Here is a 14,200-nt window from a genome sequence, read left to right as displayed (position 1 = left end):
GGACGGAAAAGATGTTCCTGAAAGTATCTTATAGCTTTACCAAAAATTTCAAAATTTGTAGGTAAGACTATCCATCAAAAGAAAAAAAAATCTGAGGCTTTCCTAATATATTTTTTGTACAACATTACTATAAAATAAACCTCCATAAAATGTAATAAAGTTAGAAATAACATCATAAAATCGCAATAAAAAGAATAATTCCGTGCAATAGGCCGAGTTATTTGGTCCTAGTATCGGATTTCTCCCACTGTGCAACGTCGGTAATCCACATTCAAATTCTTCCTAATAATTATTATAGTCGACCCAAATACTGGGTAGACTTACCGCATTCGAAAAGAGAACCTTTTGTAGGGAAATTCGTAAAATTCCGAGAGGCTTTGAAGGTCGATGGAGACTTGTAATCATATAAAGGTAGGTTACTGCCCGTACCTTTAGGAACTAATAGCTACCTTCAACTATTTAAACTTTCGTGTTATTGGCTACTTTTTGTGGAATAGTCGAATGATTTTCAAGTATATTTATTTACCTCAAGCCTAACAAAAATTTATGAATAAACAGTCTAACAAATCTAAAAAAATGATTATATTTTATGGAATAATTTTTTGTCAACATTATATAAAAAATAATAATAAATAAACCAATTCCTACTATAAAATAAAAAAATAGTCTGGCCTTGAATACTGAAAAAAATATTATGTTTTTTTTGTGAATACCGCCCCCTGCTTCTAACTGCTTCCAACCATTTGGAGCCAGTGAGACTATGGCATCCCCAATTGGGGTAAAGAATAAGGTTAAAGGTATTGGGATGGGAAGAAGATAGGGAAGAGGGAGGTGGGGGAGTACCTAGATATTCATATCTGGTCACCAAACAAAGCTAAAGCCATTATGATTGTCTTACACCAGGGCGATACTGAGAGTATTTTCAATTCTGGAACCAGCCGCAATTACACTACATATTGATTTAAAATAATAAATAAATTGTGAAATACCACAATATAACAAATAAAATTAACTTGCGCATGCCAGGATTAGCATGCTAGTCCAGAGCCTTACCCTCGACCAGGGAGGCCGTCAATTATGATTATTATCGGTTATTTAAAAAACAATTCTCTATCCAGAAGGTAAAAACGTAATTATAAAACATGAACAAAGAAAATGTTTACAAAATTTATTTATATCAACCATTGTTCTTGATATAAATACGCTGAGAAAGTATCCAGTTTTCTGTCAGTTGTAAAATAATTTTAATAAATTCGTACACAGGAATTTCTTGTGGTATTGTATTGTCTTTTTCCAACGAATAACGGAAGTTTTATTGGGAAATATTTGGCGGCTTGTGACTTTTAAGTACGCCAGAGTGCTAAGATTGAAAAGGCAAAATTTTCCCAAAAATAGTTTTCACTTACAACAGCATCAATAAAGTAGTATTTTGTAATCTTAGCAACTTTGACTTTAAAAGTCGCGAGCCGCCAGTATTGGGAAATTAGGTACTCACCTTATAAATCTGTCACCAGCGCAGAAATTGGGAAAATTCACAAAAGTGCACGAACGAATACGATTTTATTTCACGTTTGAGACTAGCGTGCACTCTTTTCAATTATTGCTAGGCACGACAAAGCACAACAATTTCACCGATGGCAATATCAACAATCAACAGCCAATCGACACGTGAAAACGACAATAATAATATCAACACAGAATCACAACACTGCCACACACGATATAAAAAAACAATGAAAAAATAAGAAATCACCCTGTTGCTGATATAACGATTTTGTTTCGCTATATAAACAGAAGCGTATCAGCTAAATTGGTCGTTTGTTTCTATCGTTCGTTCCAAAACAGTCGAATATCGTGGCGATTGTTTTTGTTTTACGTGTTAAAAGTATCAGAGGCGCAGGAAGACACAACGTTCCTCCCTCGATCCCGGCTGCGTACTGTTTTCTGTTTGGTTTCGGTACTCGCTCGTCGCTACTTTGAGGGCACAAAGAACCGAAGAACGAAACAGCTGATCGTGTGTTTACGAACTGCTCCGAACATATGGAGAGGCGGGCGGAACGCGGAAGCGCACGGGGGGGGGAGGTGAAGGGGCCTGTCAGAGGACAGCGGAGGCGAGGTGGCGGGGGAGTGCGAGGGGGAGGCAGCACAAAGAGAGCGGGAAACCGTAGGCCACGTGCGAGATCTCTTTGTGTTCAATGCGGAAGGGAAATAATAACTATAAAGGGCCGATCAAAAACAAATGAGAGAGTGATATTATCAATGGCTTATAACTCATATCACCCACGCTTTGTAAATTCAAATGCTTTTACACCATCAACGGTGTAATCGAACTAATGCCCACAAAGAGCGTTCACCTCGAAAAAGTTGATGAAAGTGTTTCCAAAATTTAATACAACAAAAAAAAATGACGGGTAGTACCGTAATCCCTTGTCTGCCGATGCAATTTGATCCTGCCGCTAAGAGATCTGTCGTAATAAGAAAGAATGAGAGAGGTTACAAGTTACTTCGGAGCTATCAGCGGTAGAAATTTATTTAAGTTTTTATTTTTTTATCGGAATGTAAATAAAGCATTTTTAATGTGTTGTGACGGGGTTTTTATTAGAGAAAAATCGTATCTAATCATTAAATCGATTTTGTTTCTTATCGATTCAATAATAACCAACCAAACACGTCTTGCGACAACCAGTTCGTGTAATATTATAAATATATTGCGTAGCGTATAAATTATTCAGTGCAGACAGAAGACAGCTGACACAATGAGAATATTACGAGACTTACACACACACACACCCTCAAACGAAACTCCCACACACGAGACTACATAATACACACAAATTATTATACCTGCGATAGGTTAGTGTGGGTGAACTAGCCGGAAAACCTGTACACAAGGGTGGACAGTCAAAGTACGGAGTTTATTTATTGGAAAATTTGTATAGCGCCGCTTTTGTGAGATATCACCTCAGGGGCGCTTTACAGTTGATGCAGGTATTAAAAAATATATAAATATTACAAAGTAAAATAAAGTGAAGTTAATTTAAGTAAAAATAAGTACAGGAACAGGTGACAAGAAGATAGAAGATGGATACTCTGCAGCAAGAATCCTAGGTGGTGTAGAAACTGGACCAGCTGCTGCAGCGAGAGATTCCACCGCGTCCACCAACAGTGCCAGCACGAGGTTCGTCATCCGTCCAGGTATGTGTCTGCTGCTAATAAAGCGTTGACACAATATCTCTTTTCTCTGCATTCTATAAATATAATATGCATATATCTGACGGCCGGCATAGTCCAGTGGTAACGCATTGGACTGCCATTCCGAAGGTCGCGGGTTCGAACCCGGCGTGCGCAAATAAATTTTATTTGATTAATTTGTGTTATTTCACAATTAATTAATTAAAATAATATATATAGTATATTTGCGGCACGTTCCAGAGTGGAAGATACTACCAGTATCGCCCTGGTGTAAGACCACCATTCAGAATTGAAACGTTGCTCCAAATGGCTTTAGCCGTGTTTAGTGACTAAATCTGAATAGCCAGGTACTTCCCCACCTTCCTCTTTCCCTTCCCCGCTTACCTTCAGCCTCAAAACATCCCCCAATCGGGGATGCCATAGTCTCACTGGCTCCAGACGGGAGCAGTTGGGACTCTTGTGAGGCATTCACTGTAAAAAAAAAAAAAAATTATAAACATTCCGTAAAAAATCTCTAAATGAAAAATCTCTAAAATCCTATGAAAATCCGTTGCATAGTTTAGAAGAACTAAGCGCAGAAACAGACAGACGCGGAAAGCGACTTTGTTTTATAATGTTTAGAGATTTATTTAAGAGATATCATTCTTTTAGAGGTCTCAAAAGATGCTTGTAATTATTTAGAATATAAAAATTCATGGTCAAGAATTAAAAGCTTGAATATGGGACAAGTAGAGTAGTAACTATGTTACCATCACCGCAGGGGTAGGCAGAGAGGATGGACCGCCAATATTGGCATACACAACTTGCCTCATTAACATTCATACATACTCTTCTGTTATTCCGACTCTTGACACGACCAGACAGAAGTATCTAGTTCACTTGATTGTGCCATGTCTTCCTCGTGCGTCCCCTACTCATTCTACAATTCACATTCAGTCAACTCTTAGATCAGCAACATCAGCAGCTGTAGGCAGACTGATGGAACCTAAGCGCAAACCAAATACTAAGTTTGATGATCGCCCTTTCGGAATATCTGCGCCGAAGGCTTGGAATAAACTCCCTCCAGAACTAAGATCCGCAACAAGTCCAACAGAATTCAGGTCTAAACTAAAAACTTACCTTTTTAAGCTGTCATACCCTTAAATTAAATATACCAATCCTGACAGAAAGACAAGTTATATCCAGAGATGTGCTTTATTTCAAATAAATCCATTTTAAATGGAAATACAAAATGCAAAATGGGTATTTTCCATTTTGCATTTTAAATGCTTTTCTAAAAACCATTTTGCATTTTAAATGCTTTTCTCAATGCATTTTCCATTTTAAATGCTTTTTTGCAACATTCTTCCTACTATCTCCACTCATCTTTTTTTCATAAGCCCCAAATATCAGTCGGTCCTCAACCTCGCTATGAGAGATAATTTACATTTGTCAAGTTGCTCCCTGGTAAGAGCCCTGGCAATTGAGTGATACCATTACAAAAAGTACTGATTCAAATACTGAACATGGGGCCATGACGCTGTAATATTAAATGTTAGATAGCAGTTTCTATGTTTTTACGTTGGCAACATTAGTTCCGCGCAATTTTTTTGTGGTTTCATAATCTGTAGTCGTGGTGTTTTTGGATTGACCATCATGTAATATATTTGTTCTACATTGATGTACATTACTAAATGACAAAATTGTTTAAAAATTCTATAATTATTTTAACTGTTTGACCTGAGAAACAATTTTGCATTGTCAATGCATTTTGAAAATAGGTATTTTGCATTTTGCATTTGAAATGCTTTTCTAAAAACCATTTTGCATTTTGCATTTTCAAATGGAAAAGTTTTGACCCATTTCCATTTTGCATTTCAAATGGTTTTGGGTACCCATTTTGCACATCTCTGGTTATATCCAATTATTTCCTAAATCCTGTAACTAAATTTCGCTAATAAACAATTAGTTAATGTTAATTAACTGTTAATCTCAAGTGACCTACCAGGTAAGTATTGTATTATATATTATCTCCATGTATAGTTAGTAACAACATAGATCATTGAAGAATTGTATTATATACTTGTACACAACGTCCTTGAGGTGATTTTGCACAAGAACGGCGCTATAAAAATCATCCAAATACTATTATTGGTAATGAATCTGGATTCCCGAAGCATTCCACATAAGTCTGAAGTTCTATGTATTATCATAGAGCTATAATTAAAGGCGCAACTGCGTACAAATATTAATACTTGTTCCACAATTAGAACGTGATAAGCGATGCGCATATACCGGATTAGGTAGTTTTAGTTAGAGCGTTGGGAGAGTTGGAGGTCAGTTGGAGGTCAATTGGAGGTAAAAAAAGCGGAACCAATGTTTTCGCTTCATGTCTCATCTAAATTTAATACATCAATGTATATTACAAAATTAGGTTTCGAACAAAAAGTTTTGACGGCCCAGCCTAACGCACTATACACGGTACACGGATACCCGCATACATGGGGATTCACACAAACACCAACACAGACGTGGCTGAGACCAGATAACAGTATTTCAACACCAACAGATACCGATATCTCGGCGGAACGAGCTCCAAGAGATGCGCATATTGTTTTGACATCTCTTAACATAAAACGCCTCAAAATCTCGAATATAAGGCGTAAGTACTAGGTATTAGTTTCGCGAAAAAATCCAAAAAACCCAGCCTAAATGTTATTTCATATTATTTCCTTTGTTGGGGAGTTAGAACGTTGTCCTTCTTTACACGGCTGAAAAGCATATTCTTAGAAAATTAATCGTCTGACAAAAAATGTCTTTTAATTGGGTACTAACGATTTTCACGACTTGGAAAATTGAATAAAATGTAGTTTTTTTTACAGTAAAAGTGAATGGATGAAAAAATAAGAAGTGTTTGGACAATGTATGTCTTGGAATTGAATGGTTGGAGAAGTCGGGGACGCCCGAGGAAGACATGGCAAGATCAAATGAACCTGATACTTTTTTCGAGAGTCGGAATAAAAGAAGAGTAATAAATGTGAATGAGGCGAGGAGTGTGTGCCAAGACCGAGATGTTTGGCGGTCCGTCCTCTCTGCCTATCCCTGCGGAGAAACGGAGTGATGGTTAGTTAGTTAATTAAGTAGCGTAAATATGTTCATAAAAAAAGAGTTTCATGTTTTAGTATTTCGTAAAATCATAATTTTCTCACTGAGAGCTACCTAGATATGATGGCATTGTTGCATACAAAAGACCTTGAACATTCGATGTGTAAATCCTAGCATTTATTGTAGCATGAAACTAACATTTTACCTTTTGGTGAGTTGTAGTGCTACGTATACATCCGCGAGCTGAACTTCCGAACTGAACCTCAACCTATGGGAAAGAAACGAAGCAAACACAAATTGCGCGAAACGCCGCTTGCAGTTGATTCGTTCCTTTCCCGTAATTCGTGGTACGGTTCGCGTTTCGGTTCGTAAATGTATACGTACCCTTATAGAACTAGTTTCCGAAAGGTTTCTTTTGTACTCATGACCAGTGGGCGTGCATAGAGTTAACCTTTCGCTAAGAATGGGTGTTAACCTCAATTTTTCTACGATTGGAGTAAAAAATTAAGTAAAAATGTGGTTAGCGTTTTTGATAACATTTTTCACATGTGATTAAAATTTTATTATTTAGAAATAGTTATGTTTATTTTAGATGATTTAATCCGGTAAATCTAATAAGCTAGGAAAGAAAATTTTATTTAATTTCTAAACAGTATTTGTTTATACGGAAAAAAAATGTAAATAACAATTTTGAAATACACATAAAACATTGCAAACTGAACAAAAGTGTTGAAAGTACTGAAGGGTACGAAAATACGAAAAAAGTGAAATGATAATAACTTTTATAATACCTTTGTCTGAGTAAATATGTTTCTTAGTTTCGTATAAAGTATAGTAATCACAATCAAAACCATCGGTAAGCTACAGCGAAATCTGTACTCTGACAGTTCTCCTAAGGTACGTGGCAAAATGCCAGAGGCTTTAGGGGTTAAACAGACATTTCCTTCGCTACCTCACGTTTCAAGGGTTAAAATTTCCGTTATTTGTTCAGATAAATAAAAAAAAGACAAAAAATTTCGGAAGACGGAATCACGGAAGAAAGTCAACTCATTAAAAACTTATTACTAATTAACAGATGTAGGTACCAACAGATCGGTCAATAATTGCTATTGAATTTGTTCTAAAAAGCACTGCCTAGAGTTAGACACTATCAAAAATATTAACACAAGCGAGTCTTCACGTGAATGCGCGTACAGCTCAATATATAATATTATGCGCAGTATGAAAACGTTGAAAAATTTAATCTGACGTTGGCGACATTTGACATAGGGCGGTTGTTGAGGCGGGCGCGGCGCTGGTGCAATTCGTAGCTGGAACTTCGATTTATTTTTTGCAATTATTTAATAAAGTTTCAAATGCAAATAAGGTAGGATAGGCACTGATTATTTGTCTATGTCCTTGCGACAGTTTAATCCTAGTACCTTCTACCGGCCTTAAATAATTTTGTGAAATAATATCACCTCAAGGGCGTTTGTAAATACCAATCATTAAATAATACCTACATCTTAGTCCTTTCATTTTGGAAATACCACTTCAAGGGCGCTTTACTGTACAGAACATAAATTTTGCTCACTTTAACTTTGCTCTATTATTATTTTATCCTCATTGCTTATAGTCATTATTGCTTGACGGTTGGTTCTTTCTATCTATCCAATGCTGTCTATTTTAGTCCTTAAAATATTAATATCTCCTTACCTCTAATGCTTATGGGCTTGTGTGTTGAAGATGGAAAAAATATACCCAGCTACTCCGATCTGCTAAATACTTTTTTTGTAAAAAGAAAGACAAACATTCTCGCCACATTTCTAATGACGCCTGGGTGGGAACCAGAAGCGATGCCAACTTAGCCACTTGCCGGTCAAACACCTAACCTAACTTAACACGGCTAATGCCATTTCAAAAAAGTTCAGATTCTGAATGGTGGACTTTAACCAGGGCGATACTGAGAGTATCTACCACTCTGGATATAGTACTATTGAAAAGCGATATTTAAAGAAGTTAGTGACTAAATTACACTTTGAAAAGGGAACAAAATAATGTGAAAAGTGAAAAAAACCGCTGGTAAAAATTTGACGCAATAAGAAATAAATCATCATAACAGCATTTTATTCGCTTGACAGAAAAAACCGTTGCCAAATAATGATGATTAATTAGCAATTGGTGGACTGAAGTTCGAGTAAGAACGAGTGTACCGCGAACCGAGTATTTATCGAGTCACGTACTAAATCAATATTGTTTTTCAGTGCATTTAACCGTCATGCGTCAGTTCAGTCGGAAGGATGGTTAGTGATGGGAAAAGATTGAAGCGAACTAAGTGGAACGATTTTCTTTAAGCGTATCGAATAAAACTTTTAATATTAGAAAAACCGTGTTTTATAAGACTTTTATAATCTAAAAACCATTATTTATTTTACACACATCTGGTTAGAAGTCAAGTAGTATATAATTCATGCATTTTTTCTCCTGATTTTAACTCTCATTTCTTCCAAATCGATTTTTTTATGCTTTATTAATTTAAAAATTGGTATTCTTGTAAATAAAATCAATTATGTAGACTTACGAAGTAAACTCAATTTATCTAAATTATCTGAAAGACGAAAAATATTTAATCTCCTTTTATTGTATAAAATTGTTAATTCAAGATTTGACTGTCCTGACGCTATGAACATGTCTTTACATGCAATCCGAAGCATACTAGATATAATGTATTATTTCACAAAAATAACTTCGTGTTCAATTCTGTTATAGAGAGAATACATAGACTGGGCAATTAAATAATAATTCGACATTGATGATTTGGTCTTCAGATGAGACATTAAGCGAAAAAATAGGTTTCGCTTTTTACCTCCAACTCTCCAAACGTTCTAATTAAGACTAACGAATCCGATCTACGCGCATCGTTCATCGCGTTTTGATAGTGGATCAAGTTTGGACGAGTTTATTTATTATTACCAACTAATTAAAATTTATTACGCCATAGGCCAGTCTCATGTACGATATGGTCTTATCGGATGGGGAAGTTCGTGCGACTCAATTTCAAAACCAGTCCTCACAGCACAAAAGGCAATTTTGAAAATTATACTTGAGAGTCCCCATCAGAACCCCTACAGACTATCTTTTTATTTCCCTGAGTGTAATGTCTGTGAAACAATTATGTTCAAAAGATATTTTAATTTATGCATTCATAAACCAGGATAACTTTACACACGCAAACTTGAGCCGATTCACAAGATCCTCATTACAAAATTCATTTCACCGACCTACAACTAAAACGATTTTTGGGAAAAGAAATTTGTAATATTTCTGTATAAAACTATTTTATATCCTCCCTCTTGCAATAAAAACCATTAAAAAAATACCCACTTTAAAATAAGTATTAAGACTTGGATTAAGGACACGGGAAGGAAAAATATGAATAAAATGCTGCAATCTAACAAAGTTAATCTTACGAGTTTATTATGTTTTTCTTCTGTATGTTTTACCACTATACATTTTTCTTGTATAATGTTATCATTTCGCTTTATAATTTACCTCTTGTATGTTTTGAACGTTTACAAAAATTACTTTAAAAAAAATTAACGTACTAAAAAAAAACTTGACCAAATTTACAATTTATAATTCACACCAATTACTTTTTAACAAATGTAAAAAATAAATAAATAAATATAATATATGTATAATATGTTTCTGCATTCCCTCAAGTATCACAGGGGTCAAACCTAGGGCCACTATTTATAATTTTAATTGATGACATTCAAGATTGCATCAAATATGCCACTTGCCTGCTTTTTGCTGACGATCTCAAATTACTTATGAAGATTTATGACAAAATTGCAAAGCGATTTGGATTCAATTTCACCATGGGCTGATGAAAATAAAATAAATATATTACTTAAATAATAAATTAATAATAGCGTTAAATTGGGATTTGTTTGATATTTTGCGATTGTTTATTGAATTTGTACTGTACATTATTATATACTGGAGGTCCTTTTCAGTTTGATTTTAGTTTTTGATTTTAGTTTGCTTCTGTAAGTACCTACTAGGATATTTGATTATTGTAAACAATCATAACAATATTATAATCATAGATAATTAGCTGAGATTGGATTTTAGTAAACACCATTATTTTTCCCAGTGATTTATCATTTTGCTTTAGATACAGCCAATTACCCAATTGATCGGTTATTTCTATTTGCAGAGTTATGTATACTGTTGTATACTGTGATAATTATAATAATAACTGATTATGTATTTTGTGACTGCAATAATGGCGCAATACGTAACTACATATGATGCCGCGTATGCATTAGTCTATTTATTACCTTCCCAATAATATGCCGTGATAAAGGAAAATTCTATGTAAAACGTAGAAACGCTGCTTTTAGCACGTAGGTTATATTTACCCAGAACACTGAATGGAAAAAATACGTAGATCAAAATAGCACGGCAGAAAAACCAAATTGTCGTGCTTCTTTTTACTGTAAACAACGGGGTCCAAACATATTGGAGAAATAGAATACTTAGCAGTAACTATTTATTTATTTTCGTGTTTTTTCAGAACAAATTGATTTTTTTGTTTTTATTACTGGAAGTTACGTTTCAAACTCGGCGATTAAATTACATAATATTATTATAAAAATATACGATTGTGCGTGCCGTGCTATTGGCGTCTTGACACTCTCCCTTGAACGTGTAACAAGTGAAAAATAAACGCCTTATAAATAAAATCGTATTTTAATTAATAAACATCAGACATATTATATACTTGAAATGTGGGCAAAGGGTCCAAACCTGTACTGTAATCACTAGCAAAAATACTTTTCACCGATCATAATAATTAGTAGGAACAACAATACACCGTAATTCAATCAAAAATGTACCTCGAGGATAATAATTATCATAAGAAAGAGTCACATTTACAGTTTTATCCGAGGACGGAGCTCATAATGACATTCTTCGAACGCTCCAGGCGTATCTTTATCTCACGGGTTGTTCACCCACCGTCGGTCGTCTCGGCAAAGTGCACCGGTAGACCTTAGTAAATAAATTATATCTCATAGTATAGCTATGAGATATAATTTATAAAAATATATGTAGGTGCGTCGGATATTACCACTCCGCGGAGTAACCACGGACCGTGGGAATCTAATAGTCGAATAAATCATGTATCTGGGCATTTTCGCCAAAGTTTGTACAGGTTTTTATCTTTTTAATTCTTTCCATTTCGTTACTTCTACGTTTTACCTGGAGAAAAATGATAATTGCTAATTTATTAAGAATCTCTTCAAATTATTACTTGTTGAAATAAATTGTGTTATGCGTGATGAATAAATGAGTATTGGTAAAAAATTCGTCTTTTATCGAAAGTAGCCAAAAGAGTTATGTACACTGTACGCACACGGAGAAAAAAGAGTAAGGGCTAATTTATTGAGAATATCTTCAAATTATTTGTAATCCGGTTAAAAACGGGATTTCAGGCCCTTACGAGTGAATTAATTGGTTTCCTATTAAACTTTTAGTAAAATATATTGTTAGGATGTCGGAACACGTGCTAATAAAATTCATAATATTTCGTGATTATATATTATCAAGGCAAATGCGGTGCATGAACACGTGTTCCGATATATTAAGAATTTTATCCAAGTTCACTAAAGGACACTACTTCAGCAAAAAGGTTTATTCAAAATAGATTCACTAAAAGCTCTACTTCTAGAAGGGCGGGTTGTTTCACAGAATGTGAACAATTTATGAAATTTCAATGTTGTTTTCAAGTTCTATAAAGGCTTTATTTAAGTTATGTTATTATTTCAGCTAAACAACTGGCCAAGAATGATATAATAACAGAACTTGAATAGAACCTTTACAGAACTTGAAAATTAACATTTAAATTTGATGAATTGTTCAAATTCTGAGAAACAACCCGTCGTAATAATGAAAGGTTATAATAATTAAAAGTATACTTTCAAGCACCGAGGTGCTTCAAACCTTTATAGTGTTCAAGTGTTAGGTATATGATATTTTTTAGCATTCTATGATTGGAATCGATCCATTAAAGGAATAAACGAAAATACTCCTGTGACAACTTTCTCTTTACAAATAATAACATGGAAGCAAAAGTACACTTTAGAGAACTTCGGACTCGGGTAAATAAATACAATTGCCGAGGTCGAGAGTACAGAGAATAGAAAGTGAGGTATAAAGCCATATCAGGATAAGCACTGGGTGTAGGTAGGTAGGCCCCTCTCCACTTCCACACGACTCGTTACTCGGTTAAGATAAACTAAATAATTATGGTACGAACAAGAAACAGTTATGAATATTCAAAGAAATTACAGCATTTCTCTTCATTACTGATATAATAATTACTCTACAAAGGGAAAACAAACAAGTTCTCAGCGTTTTGAGAGACACGCACGCCATTATAAGTGACGTAATACTGAGAAATTTACCTCAGTGTCATTATGAAGATGCCTAAAAATAAATTAGCGTTCGTAACATAGACTTGTTTTTGTTTAAACATCCGCAATGGGGTATTTTCACAAACTACGAATACAGTTAAATTCTATGGAAGATTTTAAGTATATTTTTCTGATTATGTATATCGCACTAAGAATATGTCATTTTGATATTTTCATTCATAACTACTGATTTCAACAACGATCTAAAACCGCACATCCCGAAACGGTTCCAACTGGCTACAACGTCATTATGCCATAGAAACCGCCACTGGTTGGTAAGACGGCTGTTACCAACTATGCCCGACGTCAACGCCGCCCGCCGAATCCACAAATAAAAAAAAATGAACATGTTGTTTGGCGGCAAATCGAAAATGACACATTATAAATCGTTATTGAAAATGTATTTGTCAATATAAAAATAAAATTAAAATACTTTCACTGTGGTACTCTTTTTCTTTATTTTTTTGAGAGTTGAAAGAAAACAGTGAAAATACCCTATTAGGGGGTATATTGTAAGACTGAAGGTTGGAGGAAAAGTGCATAATACATGGATATTTAAAGGAAACAAGTTTACCAAAAATTAAATTGTTTAAATATTTTTTTCAACACAGTGATAATTTATATACATATATTCTAAATACTACATAGGCACAAAGACAATTCATCTACCTAGCTCCTAAAATCTTCAACCTTCTCTATTACAATTTAAAAACTGAAATCCAACTTTATACTTTCAAAACACAAATAACGCTATGAATTCTTACATCTGAAATAGATTTCAATCATAACACCCATACATTGTACACTCTAACCACCTAATCTCCCTTCATACATCTCTCACATTCCTCAACCAATTTTCTTAACCCTTAAATGCATGATTTATTTATTTTTCTGGAAAAAAATATATTTTGTATATTTACATGCATATGCAATGAAATATAAAGAATTTTATTTTTTTGTAATTTTTTAATGATATTTGATTAAAAAAAATTGTTTCAGGTTTACAACATGTATTTAATAAAAATTAATATGAATAATTTACGTATGAAAAAAAAATAAAAAACCTAAAAACATTTCTCAAAACTAATAAGTGTGCCGGAAAAATGCGAGTTATTACATATAAGTATTGTATTATTGTATCTACTTACCTAAGAAAATCAAAATAATAACAGCAAAACAAAACTGTAATTCTAACCTCCAACCAATTTTCGAGAATCTTCACTTTGTTAAAGAAAAAGTGACATTTGACATTCGCGAAAGAAAAAAAAGGTGATGCCACCCGATAAAATATATTACCGTGAAGTTGATAATTCTAAAACGGCATGCATTAAGTATACACCAAAGAGTTAAAGGTGTTTTGAACGGTATGTTGCAGTTTTGCAACAGTATGCATTTAAGGGTTAATTAAATTATCATATAAAATATTTACAACTAAATCTGAATGGTACAAATTAATAATATTT

The 14,200-nt window shown here is 34.1% G+C and overlaps 1 protein-coding gene across 4 annotated transcripts in view; it reads right to left on the bottom strand.

Annotated features, from left to right (window-relative positions):
- The window catches only part of Ypel (Yippee-like), a 349,849-nt gene that overhangs the window by 103,488 nt on the left and 232,161 nt on the right, over positions 1-14,200 (bottom strand). For 2 of the 4 annotated variants that reach the window (XM_089636520.1, XM_089636522.1), the window contains exon 1: positions 1,496-1,917. The exons of 1 other annotated variant lie outside the window; for it this stretch is intronic. The gene's annotated coding sequence lies outside the window, so the exon portion shown is untranslated. Of the gene's footprint in view, positions 1-1,495; positions 1,918-3,055; positions 3,154-14,200 lie in introns of those variants that run through there. One more of the 4 variants, XM_089636521.1, reaches the window with a different exon arrangement.

The sequence above is a fragment of the Hesperophylax consimilis genome, chromosome 10 (assembly GCF_061612785.1).
Source record: "Hesperophylax consimilis isolate HC1 chromosome 10, BYU_Hcon_1.0, whole genome shotgun sequence".
NCBI classification, from domain to species: Eukaryota; Metazoa; Arthropoda; class Insecta; order Trichoptera; family Limnephilidae; genus Hesperophylax; species Hesperophylax consimilis.
Note: the sequence above shows the minus strand (reverse complement) of the source record. Positions and strands in the feature narration are given on the sequence as shown.